This window comes from Triturus cristatus, chromosome 1_2, assembly GCF_964204655.1.
Source record: "Triturus cristatus chromosome 1_2, aTriCri1.1, whole genome shotgun sequence".
Lineage (NCBI taxonomy): Eukaryota > Metazoa > Chordata > Amphibia > Caudata > Salamandridae > Triturus > Triturus cristatus.
This window is the reverse complement of record NC_140580.1, coordinates 793,556,383-793,565,870: the sequence shown is the minus strand read 5'-3', so window position 1 is coordinate 793,565,870 and position 9,488 is coordinate 793,556,383. Positions and strand designations below refer to the sequence as shown.

The 9,488-nt window shown below is 43.7% G+C and overlaps 1 pseudogene; it reads left to right on the top strand.

The window, feature by feature from the left end:
* Positions 1 to 1,230: 1,230 nt before the first annotated feature.
* On the top strand, positions 1,231 to 2,628 carry LOC146868052 (DNA methyltransferase 1-associated protein 1 pseudogene; annotated as a pseudogene).
* Positions 2,629 to 9,488: the final 6,860 nt, after the last annotated feature.

Here is a 9,488-nt window from a genome sequence, read left to right as displayed (position 1 = left end):
GATTTAAATATAACTTACTAAATCATTTAATTATTTGTATAGCACTACCCAATCCAATGTAGGGTGCCAGAACATTTTTCATCACACACACACCTTATATAGAGACAAAAAATCAATCCAGTGTGTAGGAAATCATAAAATAACAGAAGACAGTCAGGGTTGTAAGGTGGAGGAGTCACAGACCATCCATACGGGTAAGCATTACATGGTAGAGAGTGCATGATGGGAGGAACACAAAGTCAGGAAGAAAAATGTAATACAGTGATTGGGGTTGTCTGTGCTAATTAGATTTTATTATCAGCTAAATAAACCATTTTCAGCAACCTTAGAATTACGACCTACCAAGAAAAAATACGTTTCTAAACAAATTCCTTGCAGTTTGAATAATACTCCTTGATGCCGGTTCATAGCTCACTGTGCTGTATTAGAAGGACTGCAATTTATCACCTGCAAGCCACAAAAGGATCTCTATTTCAAATGTAGTAATTCACTTACCTACCTCTATAAAATACAACTCTGTCAGCTGCGTGTAACACAGTGTGCTTTGCAGGGGTTCTTACTGTTAAATTATTTACAGCTGCGTTTTAAAAACATAAATGTGCAAATTGACTGTCAGACTCCTCATGTCATGACTCCTCCCCCTTTCTGTTGCCACACCTTGAGCCCCAACTTATTTCCATTTCCAGCACTGGATGGGGTATGGTCATTTTCAGATAACTAGGTCAACTCCATCTTCTCAAAATGTTTTCGTTCTTACGTTTTTCAAAAAATATATCAAAGCACTGATTGGGCCATACTTGAACCATAAGTTGGGGTTCTCTTTTCCTCTACTTTCACTTACTTGTATGGCGTTCAAGCTAGAAATCAGACTCCTACTGACATATAAAACTGTCAACATTCGCCCCTTCTAATATAGCTGGTGGAAATCTGTGCATAATGTATGAGTGTTTAGTGCTGCTCTTGCCTCTAGAGAGTTTTCTGTCTCTCCTCTCCAATTTCTCAGTTTAGCGTTAAACTTTCTGAGTGGATGGAGTGAGTATACAGGCTCCATGTTAGTTTTATTGATTAGAACTCCCATTGACTTTGGATCAATTGAGCAATTGACGTCACAGTTGCGTTACTCTTGAATGCTCTGAGACACAGGAAGTGACGCTTTCCTAACACAAGGTGCCCTGGGACAGAGAATGATGCAGATTTTATCACTAAACTAAACTTCATTACGACTAAAAAATGGCAACTGGATCAGATGTTCGAGATATTCTGGACCTTGGGGGTTGGGGAATCAGAAACCACTGAAATAATTAACAAAAGGAACATTATAAATGCTGGCAAGAAAAGTTCAAAGAAATCCTCAGAAACGATGACCGGAAGTAATGCAGAGAGAAGTCTATGCTCTTTTGTACTCTGACAAGAAGGATGCCTCTCCACTGCTGCCGAGTGATACCACACAAGGATACCGTACAGTGAAGGCTAACCTGGGCTACAAAAAGGTCCAGCCCTGGAAGTGGATGCCCTTTCCCAACCCGGCTAGGAAGGATGGGGCCCTGCTCTACCACTGGCGGCGCGCTGCGTGTGGAGGAGGGCAAGGACTACCACTTTGCTAGATTCAAAAAGACTGTGCGGATACCGGTCTATTCGGAGCAGGGGTACCAAATGTACCTGCATGATGATGGCTGGACCAAGGCAAAGACGGATCATCTCTTTGACCTGTGCAGAAGGTTCGACCTGCGCTTCATTGTCATCCATGAGCGTTATGATCACCAGCAGTTTAAGAAAAGGTCAACCAAAGACTGAAAGAGCAGTACTACGGGATCTGCGCCAAGCTGGGGAACATCAGTGCTACACCAGGCTCTGGTGTGAAGGTGCCAGTATATGATGCTGGTCACGAGAGGCGTAGGAAGGAGCAAATGGAGTGGTTGGACACTGGGACTCCGGAGCAGGTGACAGAAGAAGAATACTTCATCCAAGAACTGCGGAAAATAGAAAGTAGGAAGAAAGAGCGGGAGAAAAAAGCCCACGACTTGCCGAAGCTCATCACAGCAGCCGACACCACCACTGGAATGAGGCGAGCAGAGAGAAAAGCTTCTAAAAAGAAGCATCCACAGAAAAGGGAGTTGGAGAAGCTGTCCCTTCCCGAGACTGCAGGCATTAAGTTCCCAGACTTAAAATCTTCTGGTGTCACACTTCGAATTCAGAGGATAAAGCTGCCAAGTTCTGTAGGATAGGAGTAGATCAGATCCCAATCCCTACAGATGAGATTGTTCACATATATAACGAATTGCGAAGTGATGAGTGTTGCTTTACGAGCTGAAGCAAGCCCATGCCAACTGTGAGTAAGAGGTGCAGATGCTTCGTCACCGCCATGAAGCCCTGGCCAAAACTGGAGGCAGATTTACTCCTGGTGGGGAGAACATCGAAGTCGACGGTCACTTCCCCACGGATGAGTGAAAGGGAGAACTGAGAGATCAAATTATTGACATGGAGGGAGCATCCCTTACCCCAAACTCTAGTAAAAGAACAAAAGCACATTCCTCCAGAATGAACCAGCAGCTGCACTTGCAGCTCGATTTTGAAGAACCCATGGGACAGAGGCGCAAAGAAATTGGTGATGGACACAAACTCTCCTGAGGCTTCCAAGATCTCCTGATGGCGCCAGGTTTGGTTTGGCAGCAGCTTCTCATGCTCTGGAAAGTCAATTGAAGGCTGGAGGTGTTGCAACGAGGGAAACAGTATTCTGTCTCAAAGAAGATCTGGTGCAGAATGCTTTAACATGAGGCCCTATCAGGACCTTATCCAGCATTAAAGGAAGACACCTCTGTAATGAGGAGTTGGTGTAGTGCAAAGTGAAGATCCCACAGTGTTGGCTTGTACTGGAAACGTGCGAGAAAAAAATGATACTTCTAGTGGGAGCAACCTGTGCCTTTTTCAGCAGAGGGAACATAGAACCAATCAGGATCCTCCAGAAGGCAACCTCAAACCCTCCTCCAGACTACCCCTGCAACCTCCAAAATAGCATTAAAAAGCTCAAGCCTGAGTGTGATCCCTTGCTGCCTATTCCCTGCACTGCCAATTCATGGTGTCTCCACCCATTTGGCCAGAATGACACCAGATATGAAACACCTTTTGCAGAATAAAGGAAATAACCTACTTGTTTTAGAAACATTGTGGCCTATTTTCCAATTGTAGTGAGACTTCAATTCTGCGAAATATGCAGTCTTCTTATTTGCTTTGTTTGAATTTTTCTGACTTGATTGTGTCAGAAGAGCGTAGTCTAAAAACTTTTAACTTTCATCCAAAAAGCTCGATATTTTGGCTTGGTTGACACTTTTTAATATCGATGATGTTATGAAGAAGAGTGCCTTGGCTTTTTCTGTTTGATGTATCTCACTCTGCTCTTACTCTCTACCTCCTGGCATACTATGCCAGTTGACTGTATCATTCTTATAATAAGTTACAGTATTTTTTTATTTGGCTTGAATAGACCTACCACGATTCTGGAATGGGTTTACTTTCCACATAGGTAAATCATTTCCAATTGGTTCCCTTGAGCTAGTACTACTTCTGCACATTGTTGTAAGAAACAAAATTGTTGCTTGACTGGGGTGTAAGCCTTAGTCAAGCAGCAACCACAATCCTTGTCAGGGTGAGACACCAGCCAGCCCTAAATTAACCTGTGCTCGCCTCCACTGATAGCTTGACCCAGAGCAGTCAGGATTAACTTACAGGCAATGTATAAAGTATTTGTGCAACGTTTCAGACAGAAATAAAATGAAAAACACCACACAAAAAGTATCCCACACCAGGCCAGAAAGAGATATTTTTAATAAACAAAAGAAGACCAAAAAGACAAAAATCTAATCAGTAGAACAGGAGATATTCAAGTTTAAAGATTTCAGTAAAATTAGTGCCAAAAAAGGGCAAAGCGCCAACTGTGGATTTTTGGTTGTTACAGATTTGGACAAAGTCGATAGTTCAGGCTGACCATGATGGAGCACAGGTTGGCTACAGGGCCCCAGTTTGGCCTGCTGAACATAGTACCTTAAATCCTAGTTTGTGGAGTGTTGTGAGGATCCAGGTTGAAGATGCGCCATGCAGCCAAATCACTGTTTCGGTTCCTAGCTGTGTTGAGGCTGTGGTGTGAGGTCCTCTATTGTCATCGAGGATCCCGAAGAGGAGGACTTGTGATGTGAAATCTGATGTCGCGCAGTCGGGGCAATGCATTGGTTCTGAGGAGCTGTGAGGCTGCCTTGCAGAGTCTGGCATCGTTGTTTAGGCTCCCTTGGATGAAGAATACAAGGACTTGCGCCAAATATGTGCCAGGCTGAGCAGTTCTGATCAGGCGACGGGCTGTCATGCGATGCTGGTCTTTGCAGCAGTCACGATCCCCACAGCAGTGGGAACGAGTCAGTTCTACTTAGGGTTGTGCCATACAGCAGAGATATGCCTGTTTTGCTGAATCTATAGAGGATTGTAGAGCATGTTATATCTTCCAAAGGTCCATTATTGGAGTGGCACCAATACTAGGGTCCTGCATTGTCATCGAGGATCCCACAGAGGAGGACTTGTGATGTGAGATCTGATGTCGAGCAGTCGGGGCAATGCGTTGGTTCTGAGAACAGGTGAGGCTGCCTTACAGAGTCTGGCATCGTTGTTGAGGTATCTTGGATGAAGAATGCAAGGACCTGTGCCAAATATGTGCCAGGCTGAGCAGTTCTGATCAGGTGATGGGCTGTGATGCGATCCTGGTCTTTGCAGCAGTCATGATCCCCACAGCAGTGGGAACGAGAAAGTTCTACGCTGGGTTGTGCCATACAGCAGAGATATGCCTGTTTTGCTGAATCCATAGAGGATCGTAGAGCATATTAAATCTTCCAAAGGTCCATTATTGGAGTGGCACCACTTTGAAGGGTAGACTCACAGATGGCAGAGTCCGGGTGCTGGGATCGAGGTTGTGGGAGCCATTTGTCTCTAAGGCTCAATTCAGGAGGCCTGCCAACTTGCACTTGGAGTCACTATGATGGTACTGGGTTCAACAGATGCAGGTCCATTCCTTTTCACCCAAGCAAGAGGGCGCCAGGCAGCAGGTCAGCAAAGCAGGGCAGCAGTCTTTCGGTGCAGCAGTCAAGCAGAGTGGCAGTCATTTAATCAGCACAGCAGTGCTTCTTCCTGGGAGAATATCCATAGGTTGATAAGTGTACTGAAGAGGTGATGTCCGAGGTTCAATATTTATATGTGGCAACCTTCCTCTGGAAGGTGGGGTAAGCTTCTATACATTCTCTTTGAAGTGCACAGGCTTCCTGTCTTCCCTGCTCTGGCTCCAGACTTACTACAGGGGGTAAGGAGCCATTTTTGTGGAGGCAGGACACAGCCCATTTAAGTGTAAGTGGGCTATGCTCAGCTCCACCTTTCCATCCTGCCTATCCAGGCACACCTACGGTATTTATTCTGTGTGACTGTCTAGGAGGAATACACAAGCCCAACTTTCAGCTACCCCCAGACACAGTCTAGAAGAACTAAATGGCATCAAATGTCTAAGGCAGGAAATGCCAACTTTCTAAGAGTGACATTTCAAAAATTGTAATTTAAAATCTGACTTTATCATGAGAGAGGATTTTTCATTGCAATTCCAATGGACAAGAGACTTGCAAGTAAATTAAATAAGCCAATTAGGGATTAGACAATTGTTAGACCTAACAGCCTCATTGTGGTCTTCCCCCAACCTTTTTCCTCCCTCCCTCCATTTTCTGTGCTTGTTTTTGCTGGTTTTAGGACTCTGAACACTTTACCACTGCTAACCAGTGCTAAAGTGCATGTGCTCTCTCCCTTAAACATGTTATGATTGACTTACACCTGTTTGGTATAATTAATTTACCTGCAAGTCCCTGCCATACAAGTAGCCTTTCAAACCTATCTCAGGGCTGCCATTGAAGGGCCTGTGTGTGAAGTTTACTGCCACTTCGACTAGGCATTTAAAAATACTTGCCAAGCCTTAAACTCCCTTTTTTACTTATGTCACCACTAAGGAAGGCCCTCGGTAACTCAAAGGGCAGGGTGCTATGTAAGTAAAAGATAGGACATGTACTTTTATGTTTTACATGTCCTGGTAGTGACAACCAGCCTACTTCATTTTTCACTACTGTTAAAGCTACTCCTCTCAATAGGATAGTATTAGGAATTCCTTAATACACTTGTAAGTGGTAATTACTGATAAGAGAGTAGTATCTTTTTCATGTATCATATGTTTGGAATGGTATTGATAATAATCTTCTTTATTGGCGAAGTTGGATTTAACATTACTGTTTTAGAAAATGCCACTTGGAAATTGCTCTGCTTTTAGCTCTTTTGTGTATTACAGCCCGTCTCCAATACACGTCTGGGTTGGGTGACTGCTACACTTTGTGCAGTGCCGCCAGACAGCCACAAAAACAGAAAGGTGAGGCTCATCTGCATTCTGAACACTGATCTGCACTCATCTGCATTCTAATGGGTCTTAGAATCGGACACGCTCTTACCAAGTAAAAAAACATTGCCAAATTCACCCTAAGCAAGGCGGGTATTTATTCCACTGTGGCAGAGCATAAAGGAGTCATGTGTGCTGCCTGAGAATCAACAAGGTCAGTTCTGATGCATTAGGCATCATACACTACCTGAACATTGAAAGAATGGGTGCTTTTACTGTTTCTATAAATCAATTCAATTGCAGAGCGGGGACATATGGCAATATATGTACCATCAGCACAACCAATGACGCTTGGAAACTGTGCTACCCGATAAAACCTTAGTTTTGAGTGTTGGTTATCTTGGGGAAAATTTGGAAATAAACATATTGGTTCACTCTGCCAGCCATGATGTCCAAAAACCTATGACAAAACCTAGAAAATGGACTTTGTGACACTCCCCCTTGCATTGCTATAACTCCCTAGTAACTGCCAGAAGCTAAAAGGTGTAGCCTACACAATACCTGCACATGTGATGGAACTGCATTGCTTCTGACTGTTGGAGTGTGTAGCTTAGGATGTACCTGAGCATTTAAATCCAACATTACCTCACTACTCAGTCTACGCTTCTTATAAATCTCCTTCTCAGTCTGTTCAAAAAGGGTGACCTTCATCCTAAATATCCTTACCTGTCTCCTTCTCTGCAGGCAAAATCTTCATCTTCCTCACCAGGGGGCATATGTATCAAGCTAATTTTTACTCGCAAACGCTGCGAATCGCAAAATACAGCGTTTGCGAGTAAAAATTCGCAAAACGGGATGTATTAGGCAAAATCCCATCGCAAAATTAAGGAATTGCTAATTTAGCGATTTCTTAATTTTGCCTAACCATTTAAGAAATCGCACATTGCGATTTCTTAAATGATATGTAAAAAGCACCCAAGTTGTGCGAATTATCCTTAAGAAATCGCAAATTACCACCAACTTCCAGTTGGTGGTAATTTGCGATTTCCTTTCAAAATGCACTATTTTTAATTTTGCAAAGTGCCACGTGACGCTCATACATGCCCTTAGGGCATGTATGTGCGCCATATGCACACACATGCTCATTTCAGGGGTGCATCAGGGTGTCATCATGACACCCTTGCACCTTTGAAATTATTCTCAAATAGCGATTAGCAAATTGCGAATTCGCTATTTGAGAATTACTTCCCATTCATTCCTATGGGTCTCCTGGCCCATAGAAATGAATGGGCAGGTATTCCTTAATTGCGATTTCGCAATTTGCTAATCGCAATTAAGGAATTTTAAGAAATCGCAAAAAGTTTGCGAATTTTTAAATACATCCCGTTTTGCAATTCTCAAATAGCGATTCCTTAACAATCGCTATTTGAGAATCGCAAATGGTGATGTTGATACATATGCCCCCAGGACTTAAGGAGCCGTCATTCGGAAAGAGCCAGATGAATTTTAGGTGACTTTTATAATTGCACCTGATTCCCACCTGAAACACATTGATTGTATTTGCATTACCTAAATTGCCATTTTGCAACTAATTGCAATAATGAAATCCTGTGTACATAGTGTTAGTGAATCACTATTTGTTAATAGCAATTTGGGACTTCTAACTTTCGGATGCAAAACATGCAATTTTAACATAATGGAAATTGCAAATGGCACCATTGAAAATGCCTTTCGTACATACCAAAACATAATTTTTCACTTTCTAATAACCTGAAATAGCGGTGCGCACGATTAGAAAATGCAAAATGGATTCCTACATATGGCCCTAAATATAGGCATGGAGGAGATGTCTCGGGTAAGGCTGTTGCCTTTGCTATGGATTGATCCTTTGATGTGTTGTTAGCTGACCTGAATAATTACTTCCTTGGTGGTGGTGAGGAGCAAATGATATGTGCAGAGTCTAACTGAATTGAGGGTTGTGTGTTGTTCTACAGGATGGAGAGCCATGAGGACTGGTAGATAATTAAAAGATTGATGGCCATATGTAGGTAAATTATTTTTACTGATTCATAAATACCGAATTTTACCGAATCGGTATTTATGAATCGGTAAGTTATATGTAGGTAAACATTCGGTAATCATTACCGAATCGGTAATATTCGGTAATCATGAATCGGAATTTACCGAATCGGGAAATACCGAAGTGGTATTTACCGATTCGGTAAATACCGAAGTGGTATTTACCGAATCGGTATTTACCGATTCGGTAATTCAAATACACATGACTTGATGAATCAGCCAATCCTGTGCAACCTAAACCCCACCCAACCAGGAAGTGGCCACACCCAGGCAGGTGCACACAATCCACAGACTCTGGAGAGGCTGAGAGTGCAGAGGAGAGGAACAGAGCAACTGCCTGATTCAGCCCTGGAAACTGCAACAATGGCCAGCCAGGACACAGAGAGGGATGGAGGGGAAAGGAAGAGAAAGCTGAAATTCAGCCAAAAGGAGCTGCAGGTACTGGTGGAGGAGGTTGTGAAGCAGCACCAGAAGCTTTTTGGCAAACAGTCACTGCAAGTGGCTGAGTCAGAGAAACGGAAGATCTGGCTTGGAATCCAGGCACAGGTGAATGCCATGGGAGTGACCCCCCGGGACATTGATGTCCTCAAGAAGCAGTGGTACGACATCCGTATCATCACGAAGAGGAAGGTGGCGGAATTGAAAAAAGAGGCCAGCCGGACAGGAGGTGGACGCAACAGGGCACCAGCCCTGACAGAACTGGAGGAGCTTGTGGAGACCACCATTGAGCCAGAAAGCATCGTGGGGATTGGGGACGCTGACAGCTCCGGCAGAGGCACCTCCAAACAAGGTAAGACGCTTGCACAGCAATGTGTCCCCCCCTACCCCTATCCCAACTCCCCAAATGTGCAATGAGAATCCCACTCCAGTACAGGTGTTAGTGCATGCTAGCAATGCATCATGGGAGATGTAGTCCCTGAAAGCACAAACATGATACGATTAGCACAGATTAACAAGGCATGTAACACACAGTAGCGAGAAGCAGGCAGAGGACATTGAGATACTGTTT